Raw genomic sequence first — 14,882 nt, forward strand, 5'->3', positions numbered from 1 at the left:
TTAGCAAGTAGATTACTGTCTGTACCAGACAAGGCAAGCGGTGGAGATTATAGCATTTATTGAGTGCCTACTGTGTGCCAAACATGGAACCTCACACTCTTGTATGGATTATCTCATTTCCTCTTTTCAATAGATGCAAAAAGTAGGGTGTTTACCATCATCCCCATTCTGCAGACTGGGAAGCTAATAGATGTACAGATGTTAAATACATTTTCATGAGGTTGTGGAGCGGGGATTTGAACCTAGGCAGTACAGTTGATTCTAGAGTTCACATAACGCCACCGCTACTCTGCCAGTGATTGCCCCATCTTCCTGCTGCTGTCACATGAGACTACGACAACCTGGGACTGAAGGCACTACCCAGAAAGAAGTGGGAGGGTTGCCAGATGTGGCAAATAAAAATACAAGATGCCCAGTTCAATTTGAATTTCAGATAAATGACAATATTTTGCTGTGAGTATGTCTCATGCAATATTTGGGACATACTTATACTAAAACATCATTTCTTGTTTGTCTGAAATTCCAATTGAACTGGGTGTCCTATATTTTATCCTACAGCCCTCTCCCTGGGAGACATGGCTGCTGTTGCAGGAGAATACATCCCACACATCCTGGCTGGTCTGGGTTCCCGAAGGAAAGGGCCTGCAGGGTGAGTTCCTCTTTGTAATTCACCACTCAGTCTTAAGGTCCCACCCAATGCTCCTTGCTTCTCCAAACCAGTTGAAATCTCAAGTGCCTCAGGTGCTTGTAGTAAATACAGGTGACTGCGCATGAGGGAGGAGTGGGTACCTTGTAGAGAAAACCATCATTTTATACATGTGTTTGTGGGAGGAGCTCAGGAGCAGTTTCTGCCTGTATAGTAATAAGAACTGTAGGTCTGTACCTCCAGCTGCTTATGGCTCAGGGATGTGTTTTCTTTGGCTAAGTGATTATTGTTGAGGCTCTGCCCTTTGTCCACTAAAGTGTCCACTATTTTTTTATTCTTAGCTACTGGCCTGCCCCACTCATGTATATTATCTGTCTGCACCCTCTCTGCAGCCATTTGAGTTGATAACTACTTTTAGGGAGGCACCTACCCAAGAGATAGCCAGAATTCAGTTTCCATTGTAAAACTGCATTGGATAGATGTCATAATTTAGGCAAATGCATGCAGGTTTTAATACAATTTATGCAAATTCCCAACGATCCTCCTATTTTATACACACGGCAATGGCCACTGGTAAAATCCTAGTGAAGCCCACAGGTACAGAATGTGTGTAACTGAGCACTGGACTGAGTCGAGGTTCTCTGAGCTTTGAAAGGGCAAATGGTGTAAATGTTAATACGGACTAACATGAAGAGGAAGGCCTCAGGGGCTGGACTGGAACATCTTTGGTTTAGAAGCAGTGAAGCACTTAACCTTTGATTTATAAACAACCCAGAACCAGATGTAGGAATATTTGTTTTCTGTGAATATGATGTATCCTGCTGATGAGAATCTCTTTCTCCAAAGAAATAAAGAGAAGATCTGCCAACCGTTTAAGTGAAGAAAAACATGCCTGGTACGTTGGCCTGCCTTGGTATAAGCCAGATTGTGAATTTAGAAGAATTCAAATGGCCCCGTGTTCTGAACAGAATCATTCTGCAAAGTGCTGATTGAGATCTGCTCAGCTGGTAAAAAAAAAATTGTTTAGGGTTTTAAGAAATGATGTTAGCATCATGTTTACAATTTCATTAGGTGACTAATTTTATTTTTTTGCTTTTGACCTAACTGTTGTATCAACACCTTTTATTGCATATCAGTGGATTCAACAAAGTATAATCATGGAAGTGATTTGAAAACAATGCAAGGTGAATAGGTGTTGATGGAACCATTAAGAAACCATAAAGTTTCTTAAAATTTCTTTGTCTTTGGTCAAAACTCAGTTTTTGATTTACAGATGGTCTGTTCCATGTTTGAAGAGCCTGGCTTCTACCAATGAAAAGTAACATTCGGACTGGGGAGAAAAATGCATCTTGGATTACTTTGCTGTTTCTAGCCTTGAGAAAGATGAGCGATGAGGGGCCATAGGAGGCACTGGATATGGGAGTATAAATGCCAAAGCCTGTTATGTATTTAAATCTGGCTGGTGACTATTTATCTTCATGCTCCTTTTATCCTCACCCAAACCATTAGGTAATCAAGTTTAGACTATGCAGATATGCATTTTCAGTATTTATCTGCAGGGCATTTAAACCAAGGTGCATTTCCATGATTAAAAGTGGCACAATAAGGAGAGTTATGAAAAATGACTATAAAAGAAGACAATTGGAGAGATAAGCTAAATAAACGAAACCAATTAGAAAACAGGCTTCACAAAGAGATGAAAATACATGTAATTTTGTGGAAGAAATAGATAATGTTAGTTAAAGGTTTATAAAGTGCTTACGGGGAAATGAGAGTCAGCCATTTGAATGTGAGGCAGAGATGAACTAGAAATCAGTAGACTTGATGGAGTAGGGGAATAAATTATTTGCGATTCAAGGTTTTAAGTAGGGTTTCAATAGTGTTTTGAGACAGAATGTCAAAAGACCAACATGGGTGAATTACAGAGACCAGGATGGGAGGTAATGAATAAACTTGAGGAGCCTAGATGAAGGAAAGAAAGAGAATGAATTCTAAAAGGATGAAAGTGGGTTTGAGTGGTAATGAATAACATATTGAGACCAAAATATGAATATTCAACAGTAATGTGAGACCATCAGATTAAATAGTTAAGAAATGATATAAATATAATAGGAAATAGAAAAGACAGAGCAGATATAAAATAAGGCATTTCTATTTTCTCTTTTAGGATTAAGAGTTCTGATTGCAAATGGAGGGAAATAAATGTCAAGGTAAATACAATTAATGTGCCTTTGGCAAATAAAGGAAGCTAACACCAAAGAGAGGTGAAATGCCCCTCCCCCCCAAACACACAGACTGAAGTAAACCATATTTGGCAATTATTGCTTTTTTCCAGGAAGCAGTACCTGAAAATTCTCACAAAACATCTCATTTATTATTGTACTTGAACTTTTAAATTGGCACAATTTGTAGTATTTTTCTCTCTCAATTTGCAATTGTCTTTGTGTTTTGGATCAAAATTTTTTCTCATTGTTATCGTACATATGGGTTTCATGTCTTTTCCACTATTTTGTAACAGTAAAGAACCGAGCCTTACTTTCATTTCTCCTTTTCCCCACCTGATAGCACCTGCTCACAATATTTTTTCACTGCTTTACCAACTATTACACACACAAAAATTAGGTACATGGAGAAAGGCATATTTTAGGAGAAAGAGACTGAAATTTAGAATGAGAGTTAAATTCAGAAGTAAGTAATCTGGTTGGAAAGATAGAAAAATATTAAGCTGATGAGAGCCAATTCAAGCAGATGTATGACTGCAGGGAGGTGAGGATGACCATTATGGGACAAAGACGTTTCAAGTTGAAGATGGAAAGTTAACTCACGCATTATTTCACCTGACAAGGAATATCCACATACTTACACAAAGGGATGTTTTTCTTTTCCTTGGGCAGGCAAAATCAATTACATATTTTTTTCTAAAAAGGATGTCTGCTTGCTCTGCTGGTAGTGATGGAGGGGTTTGTACCTCACCAGGATGAATGTTCTTAGGCCCCTGTGTCTGACCTTGAATTTGACCCTCAGTGTTTTTCAAAGACATTGAAAACTGCCACGTACAAAGTAAAATGAATTTAACAATCGAAGCCACTGAGAAGACCGTGCTGGTCATCCTCAGTATCAATTGGGCAGTCTACTGGTGAGCTTTTTTTTTTTTTTTTTCTTTTTTTAACATGAAAGATGAGCTGGTCTTCAATGGGAATCACAGCTAAAAGACACAAAATTGATGGTGACTTGTAAATTTAGAGGCAAAAGAAAAAGAGAGGTAATACGCTATTTTAAGATGTATTCAGGTAATGTATAGTGAGTCTGTCTAGAAGTCATACACCCAGATACTGTTTCATTAACTCTCCAGGCCTCACTCACTAATAGACCTGCTGGCAGAATGCAGAGATCCTTTCCTTATCATCAAATGACCACTTAAATTAGGTCCCTCATATTAGGTCTCAGTAAAGCCATCTTCCTGCTCGCAAGTGATTTCCCTCTGACTGTGTGATTAAGGGTATCCATTTGCAGTTTTCCAGTGCAAAACAAATTGAGAAATTTTTCTGTGAAACAGAAGTCTGCATTACAAGGCATTAAGCATCCTTTATGACACCAGCAAGATTCAAGCAGAGCGTGGATCTTTTCTTTCCTGAAGTGCTAATGTGGGACTTCCTAGAATCAGAGCATGACACAGGGAACTGGAGACATCATTATGCACTTGAAAACTCCAAAAATTACTTTCAGCTGAATTTCAACATGATTCGGGTACTCGATTCCATCAGGTGGAGGCAGTAATTGATTCAAAGGAATGGGACTGAGAAGCGGTGCGTTTATGAGCATAGCTTCCAGAAAAGAGAAAGCACATTTCACGGTCCCTGCTCCAGGCTTTGGGTTGTGGCGTAGGGATTTGAATGCTGTATGGCTTCATAAAAGAGGAAATTCTTTCTGGATTTACCTCTAATCTAGGTTTCAAAGGATTGGGACATTTGTTTCCCCTTCCCCTGTGTTCTATTTTTTTTTTTTTTAAATCTCTCCCCACTGACATTACAATCTTCATCCCATGTCTTCTTTTTTTTTATCTGATAGAAGCCAGTTTTGTGACCCTATTCTGACCTCCTCCTCTTTTCTTCTTCTTTTCTTTTATTTAACATAGATGAATTATTGGAGTATAATTGCTTTACAATGGTGTGTTAGTTTCTGCTGTATAACAAAGTGAATCAGCTATACATACATCCCCATATCTCCTCCCTCTTGCATCTCCCTCCCACCCTCCCTATCCCACCCCTCTAGGTGGTCACAGAGCACCGAGCTGATCTCCCTGTGCTATGTAGCTGCTTCCCACTAGCTGTTTTACATTTGGTAGTGTATATATGTCCATGCCACTCTCTCACTTTGTTACAGCTTACCCTTCTACTTCCCCGTGTCCTCAAGTCCATTCTCTAGTAGGTCTGTGTCTTTACTCCCGTCCTGCCCCAGGTTCATCAGAAGCTTTTTTTTTTTTAGATTCCATATATATGTGTTAGCATATGGTATTTGTTTTTCTCTTTCTGACTTACTTCACTCTGTATGATAGACTCTAGGTCCATCCACCTCATTACAAATAACTCAATTTTGTTTCTTTTTATGGCTGAGTAATATTCCATTGTGTATATGTGCCACATCTTTTTTTTTTTAACATCTTTATTGGAGTATAATTGCTTTACAATGGTGTGTTAGTTTCTGCTTTATAACAAAGTGAATCAGCTATACATATACATATATCCCCATATCTCCTTCCTCTTGCGTCTCCCTCCCACCCTCCCTATCCCACCCCTCTAAGTGGTCACAAAACACCGAGCTGATCTCCCTGTGCTATGAGGCTGCTTCCCACTAGCTATCTATTTTACATTTGGTAGTATATATAAGTCCATGCCACTCTCTCACTTCATCCCAGCTTACCCTTCCCCCTCCCTGTGTCCTCAAGTCCATTCTTTATGTCTGTGTCTTTATTCCTGTCCTGGCCCTAGGTTCTTCATAACCATTTTTTTTTTTTTTTTACATTCCATATATATGTGTTAGCATATGGTATTTGTTTTCCTCTTTCTGACTTCACTCTGTACGAAAAACTGTAGATCCATCCACCTCACTACAAATAACTCAATTTCGTTTCTTTTTATGGCTGAGTAATATTCCATTGTATATATGTGCCACATCTTCTTTATCCATTCATCTGTCGATGGACACTTGGGTTGCTTCCATGTCCTGGCTATTGTAAATAGACCTGCAATGAACATTGTGGTACATGACTCTTTTTGAATTATGGTTTTCTCAGGGTATATGCCCAGTAGTGGAATTGCTGGGTCGTATGGTAATTCTATTTTTAGTATTTTAAGGAACCTCCCTGCTGTTCTCCATAGTGACTGTATCAGTTTACATTCCCACGAACAGTGCAAGAGGGTTCCCTTTTCTCCACACCCTCTCCAGTATTTATTGTTTGTAGATATTTTGATGATGGCCATTCTGACTGGTGTGAGGTGATACCTCACTGTAGTTTTGATTTGCATTTCTCTCATGATTAGTGATGTTGAGCATCCGTTCATGTGTTTGTTGGCAATCTGTATATCTTCTTTGGAGAAATGTCTGTTTAGGGCTTCTGCCCATTTTTGGATTGGGTTGTTTGTTTTTTTGATGTTGAGCTGCATGAACTGCTTGTATATTTTGGAGATTAATCCTTTGTCAGTTGCTTCATTTGCAAATATTTTCTCGCATTCTGAGGGTTGGCTTTTCATCTTGTTTATGGTTTCCTTTGCTGTGCAAAAGCTTTTAAGTTTCATTAGGTCCCATTTGTTTATTTTTGTTTTTCTTTCCATTTTTCTAGGAGGTGGGTCAAAAAAGATCTTGCTGTGATTTATGTCAAAGAGTGCTCTTCCTATGTTTTCCTCTAAGAGTTTTATAGTGTCTGGCCTTACATTTAGGTCTTTAATCCATTTTGAGTGTATTTTTGTGTATGGTGTTAGGGAGTATTCTAATTTCATTCTTTTACATGTAGCTGTCGAGTTTTCCCAGCGCCACTTATTGAAGAGGTTATCTTTTCTCCATTGTATATTCTTGTCTCCTTTATCAAAGATAAGGTGACCACATGTGAGTGGGTTTACCTCTGGGCTTTCTACCCTGTTCCACTGATCTATATTTCTGTTTTTCTGCCAGTACCATACTGACTTGATTACTGTAACTTTGTAGTGTAGTCTCAAGTCTGGGAGCCCGATTCCTCCAGCTCCATTCTTCTTTCTCAAGATTGCTTTGGCTATTCGGGGTCTTTTGTGTTTCCATACAAACTGAGAAATTTTTTGTTCTAGTTCTGTGAAAAACGCCATTGGTAGTTTCATAGGGATTGCATTGAATCTGTAGATTGCTTTGGGTAGTACAGTCATTTTCACAATATTGATTCTTCCAATCCAAGAACATGGTATATCTCTCCAACTGTTCGTATCATCTTTAATTTCTTCCATCAGTGTCTTATAGTTTTCTGCATACAGGTCTTTTGTTTCCTTAGGTAGGTGTATTCCTAAGTATTTTATTCTTTTTGTTGCAATGGTAAGTGGGAGTGTTTCCTTAATTTCTCTTTCAGATTTTTCATCATTAGTGTATAGGAATGCAAGAGATTTCTATGCATTAATTTTGTATCCTGCTACTTTACCAGATTCATTGATTAGCTCTAGTAGTTTTCTGGTAGCATCTTTAGGATTCTCTGTGTATAGTATCATGTCATCTGCAAACAGTGGCAGTTTTACTTCCTCTTTTCCAATTTGGATTCTTTTTATTATATTTTTCTTCTCTGATTGCCGTGGCTATAACTTCCAAAGCTATGTTGAATAATAGTGGTGAGAGTGGAAAACCTTGTCTTATTCCTGATCTTAGAGGAAATGGTTTCAGTTTTTCACCACTGAGAATGATGTTGGCTGTTGGTTTGTCATATATGGCCTTTATTATGTTGAGGTAGTTTCCCTCTATGCCTACTTTCTGGAGAATTTTTATCATAAATGGGTGTTGAATTTTGTTGAAAGCTTTTTCTGCATCCATTGAAATGATCATATGGTTTTTATTCTTCAGTTTATTAATATGGTGTATCACATTGATTGATTTGCGTATATTGAAGAATCCTTGCATTCCTGGGATAAACCCCGCTTGATCATGGTGTATGATCCTTTTAATGTGCTGTTGGATTCGGTTTGCTAGTATTTTGTTGAGGATTTTTGCATCTATGTTCTTCAGTGATATTGGCCTGTAGTTTTCTTTTTTTGTGACATCTTTGTCTGGTTTTGGTATCAGGGTAGTGGTAGCCTCGTAGAATGAGTTTGGGAGTGTTCCTCCCTCTGCAATATTTTGGAAGAGTTTGGGAAGGATAGGTGTTAGCTCTTGTCTAAATGTTTGATAGAATTCGCCTGTGAAGCCATCTGATCCTGGGCTTTTGTTTGTTGGAAGATTTTTAATCACAGTCTCAATTTCAGTGCTTATGATTGGTCAGTTTATATTTTCTATTTCTTCCTGGTTCAGTCTCAGAAGATTGTTCCTTTCTAAGAATTTGTCCATTTCTTCCAGGTTGTCCATTCTATTGGCATATAGTTGCTTGTAGTGATCTCTCATGGTCCTTTGTATTTCTGCAGTGTTCAGTTGTTACTTCTCCTTTTTCATTTCTAGTTCTATTGATTTGAGTCTTCTCCCTTTTTTTCTTGATGAGTCTGGCTAATGGCTTATCAATTTTGTTTATCATCTCAAAGAACCAGCTTTTAGTTTTATTGATCTTTCCTTCATTTCTTTTTCATTTATTTCTTATCTGATCTTTATGATTTGTCTCCTTCTGCTAACTTTGGGGTTTTTTTTTTCTTCTTTCTCTAATTGCTTTAGGTGTAAGTTTAGGTTGTTTATTTGAGATGTTTCTTGTTTCTTGAGGTAGGATTTTGTTGCTCTAAGCTTCCCTGTTAGAACTGCTTTTGCTGCATCCCATAGGTTTTGGGTCATCGTGTTTTCATTGTCATTTGTGTCTAGGTATTGTTTGATTTCCTCTTTGATTTCTTTAGTGATCTCTTGGTTATTAAATAGTGTATTGTTTAACCTCCATGTGTCTGTATTTTTTACAGTTTTTTTCCTGTAATTGATATCTAGTCTCATAGCACTGTGGCTGGAAAAGATACTTGATACGATTTCAATTTTCTTAAATTTACCAAGGCTTGATTTGTTACCCAAGATATGATCTGTCCTGGAGAATATTCCCTGAGCACTTGAGAAAGTGCATTCTGTTGTTTCTGGATGGAATGTCCTATAAATATCCATTAAGTCCATCTTGTTTAATGTATCATTTAAAGCTTGGGTTTCCTTATTTATTTTCATTTTGGATGATCTGTCCATTGGTGAAAGTGGGGTGTTAAAGCCCCCTACTATGATTGTGTTACTGTTGATTTCCACTTTTATGGCTGTTAGCATTTGCCTTATGTATTGAGGTGCTCCTATATTGGGTGCATAAATATTTACAATTGTTATATTTTCTTCTTGGATCAATCCCTTGATCATTATGTAGTGTCCTTCTTTGTGTCTTGTAATAGTCTTTATTTTAAAGTCTGTTTTGTCTGATGTGAGAATTGCTACTCCAGCTTTCTTTTGATTTCCATTTGCATAGAATATCTTTTTCCATCCCCTCACTTTCAGTCCATATGTGTCCCTAGGTCTGAAGTGGGTCTCTTCTAGACAGCATATATATGGGTCTTGTTTTTGTATCCATTCAGCCAGTCTACCTTTTGGTTGGAGCATTTAATGCATTTACATATAAGGTAATTATCGATATTTATGTTCCTATTGCCATTTTCTTAATTGTTTTGGGTTTGTTTTTGGAGGTCTTTTCCTTCTCTTGTGTTTCCTGCCTAGAGAAGTTCCTTTAGCACTTGTTGTAAAGCTGGCTTGGTTGTGCTGAATTCTCTTAACTTTTGCTTGTCTGTAAAGGGTTTCATTTCTCCATCAAATCTGAGTGAGATCCTTGCTGGGTAGAGTACTGTTGGGTTTTCCCTTTCATCACTTCAAATATCTCCTTCCACTACCTTCTGGCTTGCAGAGTTTCTGCTGAAAGATCAAGTTTCTGCCAAAAGATCAGCTGTTGACCTTATGGGGATTCCCTTGTATGTTATTTGTTGCTTTTCCCTTGCTGCTTTTAATATTTTTTCTTTGTATTTAATTTTTGATAGTTTTGTTATGTTTGTCTTGCTATGCCTTTGCTATGTATGTCTTGTCATGTTTGTCCTTGGATTTATCCTGTATGGGACTCTCTGGGCTTCCTGGAGTTGATAGGCTATTTCCTTTCCCATGTTAGGAAGTTTTCAACTATAATCTCTTCAAATATTTTCTCAGATCCTTTCTTTTTCTATTCTTCTCGGACCCTTATAATTCGAATGTTGGTGTGTTTCCTGTTGTCCCAGAGGTCTCTGAGACTGTCCTCAGTTCTTTCCATTCTTTTTTCTTTTTTCTGCTCCGTGGTAGTTATTTCCACTGTTTTATCTTCCAGGTCACTTATCCATTCTTGTGCCTCAGTTACTCTGCTCTTGATTCCTTCTAGAGATTTCTAAATTTCATTTATTGTGTTGTTCATCATTCTTTGTTTGGTCTATAGTTCTTCTAGGTCCTTGTTAAATGTTTCTTGTACTTTCTCCATTCTGTTTACAAGATTTTGGGTCATCTTTACTATCATTTCTCTGAATTCTTTTTCAGGTAGACTGCCTATTTCCTCTTCATTTGTTTGGCCTGGTGGGTTTTTACCTTGCTCCTTCATCTGTTGCATATTTCTCTGTCTTCTCATTTTGCTTAACTTGCTGTTTTGGGGTCTCCTTTTCATGGCTTCAGGTTCGTAGTTCCCATTATTTTTGGTGTCTGTCCCCAGTGGGTAAGTTTGGTTCAGTGGGTTGTGTAGGCTTCCTGATGGAGGGGACTGGTGCCTGTGTTCTGGTGCATGGGGCTGTATTTTGTCTTTCTGGGGGGCAGAGCCACATCCAGTGGTGTGTTTGGGGGTGTCTGTGAACTTACTATGATTTTAGGCAGGCTCTGTGCTAATGGGTGGGGTTGTGTTCCTGTCTTGCTAGTTTTTGTTTTGCATGGGGTGTCCCGCACTGGAGCTTGCTGGCCGCTAGTTGGAGCTGGGTCTTAGCATTGAGACAGAAGTCTGTGGGAGAACCCTCACCAACTGATATTACATGGGGCCGGGAGGTCTCTGGTGGTCCAGTGTCCTGAACTCAGCTCTCGCATCTCGGGCTCAGGCCTGACACCAGGCCGCAGCACCAAGACCCTGTCAGCCACATGGCTGTCCAGCGCTGAGGCTGGCGTGCTGCACCCTCTTCCAGGCTGGATGAAGGACGAAGCCTCTTTTCTTCTTTTCTTCTTTCCTTCATCCTTTCTTCCTTTATTTCTTCCTCAAGCCTTGCTATGGGCCAGGTACTGTGTTGGTGGTGGGGATATAGAGCAAAAAGACGATGGAACTGCAAGGAGAAATAGACAGATCCACTATTATAGCTGGAGACTTCAACACACCTCTATCAGTAGTTGACAGAGAAAAAAGAAACCCCAGGGGCTCACAGTCTTGTGGGAAGTTAGAGATGTGTAGCATCCATTATGGGATGGTTGAGGAGTGCACCAAGAAGGATATTCTCCCTGTGCTATGGGGGGTGGATTACCAAGAGGATTTGGGAAGGGTTTTTGAGTTAGACTGTCAGCTTCACAAGGGCTCAGAGTAGCTAGTTTCAGTCGTTGAAGGAAGTTAAGGATTGGAGGATGATGGATGGATGATTGAAGAAATGAAAGGAGAAGGAAAGAAGGAAGAATTAAGTGAAAGGATTTGCATCTTGAAGGATAAGGGAGTAAATAGCAGGGTGCCTGATAATACTGTACTGGGTATGAGAATTCAGCTGCCTGAGAGGGTAAAGCAGGAGACGGTTTTAAAGCTTTTGGGTTTTATATATCTTAAATTTATACATATATGTATGTATATTCTGAGTGTCATGGCACAGACTATGTATTTTTACCTTTTCAACTCTTAGTCATTAGAGAGTGGCCTTTAGAGATTCACAATGTAAAAGTATCATTGGAATGAATGAAGGTGATGGGGGCCATTGGAGGATTTTAATTAAGGGAGTGAAATGATGAGATTTGTATTTTAGAAAGGTGACCCTGGCATCAGTATGGGGTACAGCTTACAGCTTTAGTGCATGGATTACAGCAGGTTGGGTTATGGCCCACACTTAGAGATGGAGAAAGTGTGTGTGTGACACAGAGAGAGAGAGAATAGAAAAATCAGCATGCATTGCTCTATTTTTATATATTTTGCACTGCTACACAATGTTCTTCTTACAGTGACATGGACAAAAACAGTTTAAGAAACCATTTAAGAACCATTGGCTTTGAGTTTGGAGAAGTAGAGAGAGCAACACAGGCTACATCTGCGATCGAGCCAAAAAATAATGAAGGCTTGGACAAGGCAGCTGCTGTGCGTTGCAAGGAGCTGCGTTGGGCTAATTTTCTGACTCGTCACATCTATTCCTGTGTTGAACTTTGCAGGACACTGAATAAGGGAGGAAATGGGTAAATTGGAAGGAAGCTCTAAATTTAAAGTCAAGGAACTTTGGTTTAGTATTTCCCTTTGTTATAGAGCTGGGACACCCATCCTCATCCTAATGCACTTAATTTGTTTTAGAAAAAGAAATCTTTAAAAATATACACTAGAGGACTTCCCTGGTGGCGCAGTGGTTAGGAATCTGCCTGCCAATGTAGGGGACACAGGTTCGAGCCCTGGTCCAGGAAGATCCCACATGCTGCGGAACAGCTAAGCCCCTGTGCCACAACTACTGAGCCTGTGCTCTAGAGCCCATAAGCCACAATTACTGAGCCCATGCACCGCAGCTACTGAAGCCTGTGCACTCTAGGGCCCGTGTGCCACAACTACGGAAGTCCACGCGCCTAGAGCCTATGCTCCACAACAAGAGAAGCCACTGCAATGAGAAGCCCACGCACTGCAACGAGGAGTAGCCCCCGCGCGCCACAACTAGAGAAAGCCCGCGCGCAGCAACGAAGACCCAACACAGCCAAAAATAAATAAATTAATTAATTAACTAATTTTAAAAAATAACGTAAAATTAAGGGTTGAGCTAAAACATCTGAAATTTATTAAAAAATAGTATATATATATATACATTAGAAGTATGGCTACTGATTTCCATGGTGTCTGAGTCCCACTCCAGTGTTGAAGTGACCAGATTCATAACATTTCAGAGGAGAAATGGCTATGGTAGAAGAAGCAGGGTATTCCGTTGGAGGCTGTATTAGTTTCCTAGGGCTGCTATAACGAATTTCCACAAACTGGTGTCTTAGAGCAACAGAAACTTATTCTCTCACAGCTCTGAGGGCCAGAAGCCTGAAATCAAGGTGCGGACAGGGCTGCGTCCCTTCCAAGGGCTCTAGGGGAGAACCTGCTCCTTACCTCTTCCAGCTTCTGGTGGCTGTGAACATTCTTTGACTTGTGGCCACATCACTCCAGTCTCTGCCTGTGTCTTCATATCTCCTCCTCCGTATCTGTCTTCTCCTCTGTGTGTCTGTTATAATGACACTTGTCACTGTATTTAGGGTCTACCCAGGTAATCCGGGATGGTAACCTCACCTCAAGATCCTTAACTTAAAATTACATCTGCAAAGATCCTTTTTGCAAATTAGGTAACAATTACAGGTTCTGGCCATTAGGACATGAACGTATCTTTTGGGGGTTACCACTCAGCTCACGACAGAGGGAAAGTGCACTTTGGTCAATATTTGAATATGATACTTCACCGGAAAAGACCTGGCCTGTGTCTGCTATAGACTGAATGTTTGTGTCCCCAACACCCCACACCCAAATTCATATGTTGACTTTCTAATACCTGGTATGATGGTATTTGGAGATGGGGCATTTGTGAGGTAGATAGTCATGAAAATGGAGCTCTCATGGTGGGATTAATACCCTTATAAGACAAGAGACAGGAATGTACATGTTCCCTTTCTCTCTCTCTCTCGCTCTCGCTCTCGCTCTAGCTTTCTCTCTCTCTGTCTCTTAGCCACGTGAGGATATGCAATGAGAAGACAGCTGTCTGCACACCAGGAAGTGGCCCCCTCACCAGTGGCACTCACGAGAAATGCCAGCCCCTTGATCTTGGACAGCCCAGCCTCCAGAACAGTGAGAGATAATTGTGTCCTAAGCCCCAGTAAGTATGGTTCTGTTGCAACAGCCTGCGCTGACACAGCCTAGCTAACACGAAGTGGGAGAGAAGGATTCATTCTGTGGATGACGCTGAGCATAGGTGCTGAGGCCAGCGGGTGGAATGCGGAGCAAGGAGGCCAGGATTCAGAGTTGAGGTTATGTGTCTTTGTTGCTGTGAAAAAAAGTGTTTTTTAGTTGGGAATAAAAGTATATGGCACTATTCTGGGAAAATAGCCCCAAATATGCAATGCAAAAATTTATTAAGAAAGGGACACCTACATGTATGATTTGGGGCATTTGCCTGGCCTCTCAGATTCCCAAAACCCTCTTCTCTAAAATGAATGAATTAAACTGGATTATCCTAAGCTCCTTTCCACTTTTACTTTTATTTTCTTCTGTAAGAACTTTATAGCAGGTGTCCAGCTCCCCCAGCCCCTATTCCTTGCTTTGTGCATTGCTAAGTGCTTGTAGTTTGCTCAGGTCATCACAGGATGGCTAGCTGGCATGAGGGGAAGCTAAACTCCACAGTAGCCTGTTCCTCTTCCAGTGGATAGGTCTCCAGAGAACTCCAGAATGGAGGCTATGTCCTTAAGTAAATTAAATATTTTATTGGCAAAATATAACTTGATAATGTATGTATACATTATCATTATAACAGCAAAAAAGAAGATCAAATTTGGAACACCAACGAAAGAGTAGATGACGTAAGTTTGCACGTGAAGCACATTGCACAGTCCCAGGGAATTGTTACGTGTCGGTAATTGCTTGTTGAATTTGAATGCAAAGGTCTGGGAAAATCAATCCCTGCAGAGTCTCTAGTTTTCAAGGAGCCTCTGGAGCCCCAGCTTGTCACGGGCTTGCCCACTTTTCCTTCCACTTCAGAGTTGGAAACCTGGGGTTGCCCTCACCCCAGGGTTCAAACAGCAGCTTCAGCCTCAAGAACTCCAGCCTTGTTATGCTGTGGCTCAGTTCCCTTCCCTTCAGGGTCTGGAGCCCCTGGCGTTGTATTCACTCCAG

General features: G+C 40.1%; 1 long non-coding RNA gene across 1 annotated transcript; it reads left to right on the forward strand.

The window, feature by feature from the left end:
- The first annotated feature begins 556 nt into the window (after nt 1-556).
- On the forward strand, nt 557-13,842 carry LOC309968233. The gene is made up of 4 exons (XR_014326568.1): nt 557-649; nt 1,493-1,653; nt 2,814-2,856; nt 13,723-13,842. It is a non-coding gene; the product is annotated as an uncharacterized lncRNA (long non-coding RNA).
- The last annotated feature ends 1,040 nt before the right edge of the window (nt 13,843-14,882 follow it).

The sequence above is a fragment of the Leucopleurus acutus genome (genome assembly GCF_964270905.1).
Source record: "Leucopleurus acutus genome assembly, chromosome: 11".
Classification (NCBI taxonomy): domain Eukaryota; kingdom Metazoa; phylum Chordata; class Mammalia; order Artiodactyla; family Delphinidae; genus Leucopleurus; species Leucopleurus acutus.